Source organism: Xenia sp. Carnegie-2017, unplaced genomic scaffold (assembly GCF_021976095.1).
Source record: "Xenia sp. Carnegie-2017 unplaced genomic scaffold, XeniaSp_v1 HiC_scaffold_1, whole genome shotgun sequence".
Taxonomy (NCBI): Eukaryota; Metazoa; Cnidaria; class Anthozoa; order Malacalcyonacea; family Xeniidae; genus Xenia; species Xenia sp. Carnegie-2017.
This window is the reverse complement of record NW_025813402.1, coordinates 4,322,298-4,328,297: the sequence shown is the minus strand read 5'-3', so window position 1 is coordinate 4,328,297 and position 6,000 is coordinate 4,322,298. Positions and strand designations below refer to the sequence as shown.

The following is a 6,000-nucleotide window of genomic DNA, read 5'->3' as shown; positions in this document are numbered from 1 at the left end:
GAGACACATTTAGACTGTTCGATTTCAAGTGAGGAAGTTATTGGTAGCGATTATACTGTCTACCGGAAAGACCGCGACGGCAATGGAGCTAGACATGGCGGTGGTGTTTTGATCGCGACGAAGAAAGGCATAATGACCTCAATACGAGATCACCAAGATCTACCTTCTGAGTTACTATTTCTTGATATAATCACGGACGGAGGGAGAAATTAACAATTGGAACATTTTACAGACCGCCAAATAGTGACTTGAAGCCTCTGGAAGACCTTCGGTCTTATCTTTCTTCGATTACAACCACAGATCTTGTTATTACTGGAGATTTTAACCTAAGCGAATTTGATTGGTCCACGAACCATCCTACTAAATCATCTGAACATCACTACCTCCTGTCTGAAATAGTTCAAGACCATTTCTTGTATCAAATGGTTGACGAGCCTACTCGTTAGAACAACATATTAGACTTAGTACTAACGACTAACATCGACCTGATAAATAACTTGGAAGTCTGTGAACCATTCTCCGATCATAATGCAATAACATTCATCGTAAACACTCGCCCCTACCAACGGATCTCAACTAAAGAAATTATCGTTCAACAAAGCAGACTGGAATCATCTAAGATCTTTGTTCAGTTATTCACCCTGGTACTTTACAATAGAACAACAAGACATAAATGCTAACTGGGAAATGGAAAGACCTTTATTTGCAGGTAAACGAAATATCCCAAATACGGCATAAAAGAAAAACATCGCTCCATGGATTACAAAGGATTTAATTAAATTGTGCAGGAAAAATACCTTTATAAAAAGCAAAAAAAACCAACAATGAAAATCACTGGGCCGCCTATCGTACTTTGAACAATTCTTTGAAAAAGAAATGTAACTCAATAAATGGAGACATCTTGAGGCACTCGCAGATAAATTGCAGGTAGAGAATAATTCCAAGCCTTTTTGGAACTACATGCGTTCAATAAGAAAAGGAACTAACGACGTATTGTTCCTAAAGACGGAAGTGTAGAAATCACTGGAGATCAGGAGATTGCACAACATATGAACGCATATTTTGCATCAGTATTTACACAAGAACAAAAGTCCCTTCGAGATTTGATCATGTTCTCAATGATAAGTTGTGCAACGTATTATGTACACCTAGCGAAGTGGAAAAACATCTGAAAAACCTAAACATACACAAATCCCCAGGTCCTGATAAATTATCGCCTCGTATCCTAAAAGAATGCACTGGAACTATCTACGTCACTTTGTAACTTATTTAACATGTCGTTCCAATCCGGCTCACTGCAACGACTGGAAAATTGCACACGTTATTCCAATTTATAAAAAGGGACCAAAATATAGAAAGGAAAACTATCGCCAGGTCTCGCTAACATCTATCATTAGTAAAACGGCGGAGAAGATTGTGAAATCGAGAGTTGTCTCATTTTGGACGGAACACCAACTACTAAACCCAAGCCAATTTGGATACCTGGAGGGCCGATCGACAGTGTCACAACTTTTAAGCTGTTATAATGACTGGTGTTTAACGAAATTCGTCTAAAGTGTCTGATGTAATATTTCTGGACCTGTCAAAGCGTTCGACAGTGTCCCTCATGAGCCTACTTTTAAAACTCAATAGGTACAGGATAGATGGGCAGCTGCACCTGTGGTTCAAGAACTTCTAACCAATCGAAAACAAAGAGTTATGGTACGTGGATCGTACTAGTTAGTCACCAGTTACATCTGGTGTCCCTCAAGGCTCAGTACTGGGACCAGTTATGTTCCTTATTTATGTGAACGAAATACCTGGCATCATCACGTCTACTGCCAAATTATTTGCTGACGATACCAAAATCTACCGACAGATAAATAATATCGATGATTCTATTGCTTTACAGATAGATCTGACAACCCTCGACTTATGGGCGGATCGATGGCAGATGAAATTTAATTCTACCAAATGTGAAGTCATGATAATTACACATAACAGAGACAAAAAGTCCACGCGGTACAATATATCGAGTACAGTGTTGAGGAATGTATCTAATTACAAAGATCTTGGAGTTATTATGTCTAGTGATCTAAAATGGTCAAAACACACGTTGAACAAATAGTTCACAAAGCAAATAAGGTTCTTGGCTTGCTTAAGCGCACAGTAGTGGTAAAACAAAGATATTTTTCAAACTTGTACAAAACCTTGGTTCGTCCAATCTTGAATCGCCTGCCGGTGTGGTCACATACCTCATGAAGACATCGATGAAATTGAGAAGATACAAAGAGCCTCATGAATTGCCTTAGGCCAAAGAAGACAAGAGATGGCATTACCGGGAGAGGTGTAAAATTCTTAAATGGAACTCTTTAGTACAAAGGAGATTTCCTTTCCTTAGTGGAATGTTACAAAACTGTGTTCAATCTAAATGGATTGAATTTCAATATAAAAGAATGCAAAAACACATCATCGTCAAGATGGTGTAATAGTAATTAACCAATAATACCTATTAATACCAGTAATACCTATTAATTGGATACCATTATTAATACCAAACCTTTTCGGTTTGTCTTTATTTGTCTTGATATAGGGCTAACCTCTGGGTTTCCTTTTTCTTAATGATGTATTTTCATGTTGTTCTGAAATAAAGTATTGTAAAATATCTTGCAATTACTTGCAAGTCACGACGGTTACATAAACTGGTTTACTCTATTAATGAAAAAAATCAATGTGACCATAGTTTTTCAAGAAAAAGATAGCAGAATACGCCAATGCATCGCCGTAAAATTGATTTCAAGTGTAGCTCGATTTGAAAGCATCAGCAGCGACGAAGGCTTAAGATACTGGAATTTGCACATCTAAATATCGTATCACAGCACAATCTGCCACAAAATGTTCAATCGAACGTCATAGAATTATCTTCCGATATTTATTGTTAAGTAAAACGAGTTGGAGATAACAGTTTGAAAGATTTTTCACGATTTATATAAAGTATATTCACTGTACATAATTAAATATTGCACTGGATTATTGTACCAGAAATGCATTTTTCTGGTGTTTCTGGTCGGCAAACGAAGATATAGCTATGTACGATGTGAGTAATTAATACGTTCAGAAATTATTTACAGAAAGAATGTGAAGAGTCTACCTCGAAGAGTCTATGTCTTGCTTGTCTATGTCTTGTCTATGTCTTGCTTGTCTTGCTTGTCTATGTCATAGAGACTGTCTTGCTTCTTGAATTTGTTTTATATTATGAGTCTACCTCTGTTACACCAAATTTTTTGTGAGTATAAAATAGCAGGTCACTTGTGAAACTGTTGATACCACAGGTTGATACAATACACTCTGTCCAACAGGGAAAATATTTACTTGTTAAAGCAAGAAGAGTCACCAGACTTAGTATTGACTGTGTTTTACACATATATATAAACAATGTATTGTCATAGTCTAAACCAGGGGTTATGGCCACTGCCCACAGTGCTGTACTGTTATGGTGATGTTATGCTACTGTTTTCAACATTTTTGTCTTTTTTACCATTCAGGCATGTATATGCATATAAAACTTTCTACACATTCTTGTTATTGAAAATATCAAACCTAAATTATTTATTCTGAGCAAAATATTTAATTTGTGCTTGTAACATGTGTCAATTTCTGACTGATTTTGTAATATGCCTGTTCTATTACAATACATCCATAGATCGAGTATGATATCGCTGTATTTGCCACACAGGCTAAGCCACACTATCGCAGATTGTCCTGTGATACGATATTTAGATGTGTAAATTCCAGTACTTAAGCCTTAGTCGCTGCTGATGCTTTCATATCGAGCTACACTTGAAATCAATTTTACGGCGATGTATTGGCGTATTCTTCAATTTTTCTCACAAACTATAGTCACAATGATTTATTTCATAAATAGTGCAAAAGTTGATGCAACCTCCGATTTGCTAATAATTGCGAGATATTAACTGGACCACATATTTTCTAATACAACGCCATATTGATTCTCACTACTTTGGGGCTCGAGTAAATTTGCCCGGGTTCAACTTTTATGTCAGTTGCACTATCTAGTGTATTATTAGATCTGTGTTGTTGCTCCTAAAATCGCCAAGTGCAGTGAAAAAGAGAACCAATATCGAGTGAGCGGCTCTCAGTTACTCTAAGATACTTGGTCACTGGAAACTCTCACTTCGCTGTCAAGCAATTTCCGTATACATCCTACAACTATCAGCCGTGTTATAAGAGACCACGGCAGCTATTTAGGATGTTCTTTCACCATTTACGTTAAGTGTCGAAAGTGAAGTCGAATGGAAGAACATTGCGAAAGATTTTAATCGCAAATGGAATTTTCCACATTCCTTGGGGGCAATTGATGGCAAGCATATAGTCATGCAAGCTCCAGCAAGATCAGGGTCGAGTTTCTTTAATTATAAAAAAACTCACTCAATTGTTCTTTTAGCAGTGTGCGATGCAAAATACCGGTTCACCCTCGTAGATATCGGAGACTCGGGCAGAAATAGTGATGGAGGCGTTTTTTCTAGTAGTAATCTAGGATATGCAATAGAACATGATCTTTTGCATCTACCCAGAAATGAGAAGATACCTGGATCAGGAAACAAATTTCCTTATGTTTTTGTTGGGGACGAGGCATTCCGTTTGTCTGAGCAACTGATGAAACCCTACCGCGCGAGTACTCTCTTTGAAAGAGAGGATTTATAACTATCGTTTGTCTAGAGCTAGGAGGGTCATTGAAAACTCATTTGGCACGTTTCGAATTTGGCGACGCCCATTATTGGTAAAAGTTGACTTGGTGCGCTTGTACAACAAAGCAGTTGTGGCATTGCATAATTACTTGATGCATGGCAAATCTTTTGAGGAAGTAGGTACTGTCCTCCAGGTTTTGCAGATAACGAAAACAGCTATGGATTTAAAAAAGGAGCCTGGCGCAACGAAGTAGAAGCATTTCATAGCACAGCTGGGTTGGCTGACATTCAACAACTTGGTTCTAATAATTACAGTAAAATAGCCAAGAGAATCTGAGAAAATTTTGTGATTATTTCATATCTGAGGCAGGGCAAGTACCATAGCAATTGAAGCATGTCACAGCAACACATGAATAATACAAGTTATCTTTAACTGGGTTTGACAATTGTTGGAGCATTCATTAATGAAACATGTACATATGAGTAAAGTAGAACATATATAATGTGGTAATGTGTAGAAAGTTTGTAATTTCTTAAGTTTTAAGTATGCTAGTTTTCTAATAAACTTGTATAAAAATACCCACATATAACCAGAATTTTAATGCTCTAATCGTGATAAGGCCTTCAAGAAAAAGCAACTGTAATTATAAATGACAAAACAACAAGCATCAGTTGAAAACCAATTTACCTTCAACACTAGAATTAAATAAAACAAGAACTTAAACATCAAAATGGTATTTATAGTTCCTGTTAATGCAGTTATATAGCATGCAGTTAATCATTCATCATCAATGTGAAAGCTCATTAATACCTCTAAAGTTTGATTCTAGCTCTCTTGCTCTTCTTAGATGAGAGTTGTTTTAAAGGTGCCACCAGACTTTTACAAAAAGTAAATCAGAATCATTTGTGTCTTCACCAGATTTATTAATGTCTTTGACTATTGCTGCAGTAAGAGCATTCAAAGGGTCATCATCTTCTTTTCGTTTCAAGTTTTTAGTTGAGGCTGCTATGATTTCTGAGGATGGTTTGGGCTTGGGTGATGGATTTCTCATTCCAGGTGCAGCAATTGCTATTTCATTGGAACTGCCTGAGGATACTTGAGTTAAATCAAATGGTGGCTGATGATCGACTATCTGATAGTCTGGGTACATTCACATTGCTTGTTGATTTTCTATTAGAAACACTATCTCTAAAGAAACTCAATTCAACAAAGAAGGCACATATGTGCAACTTTTTTGCTTCTGCTCCAGATCGTGATTCCAATTCTCTCTTTTCAGACACTTTTGGAATTTTCTCTTAACCTTTTGAACTC

General features: G+C 36.8%; 1 pseudogene; it reads left to right on the top strand.

Moving 5' to 3' along the window:
* The first annotated feature begins 1,771 nt into the window (after positions 1–1,771).
* Positions 1,772–6,000, top strand: part of LOC124453292 — a 28,458-nt pseudogene continuing 24,229 nt past the window's right edge.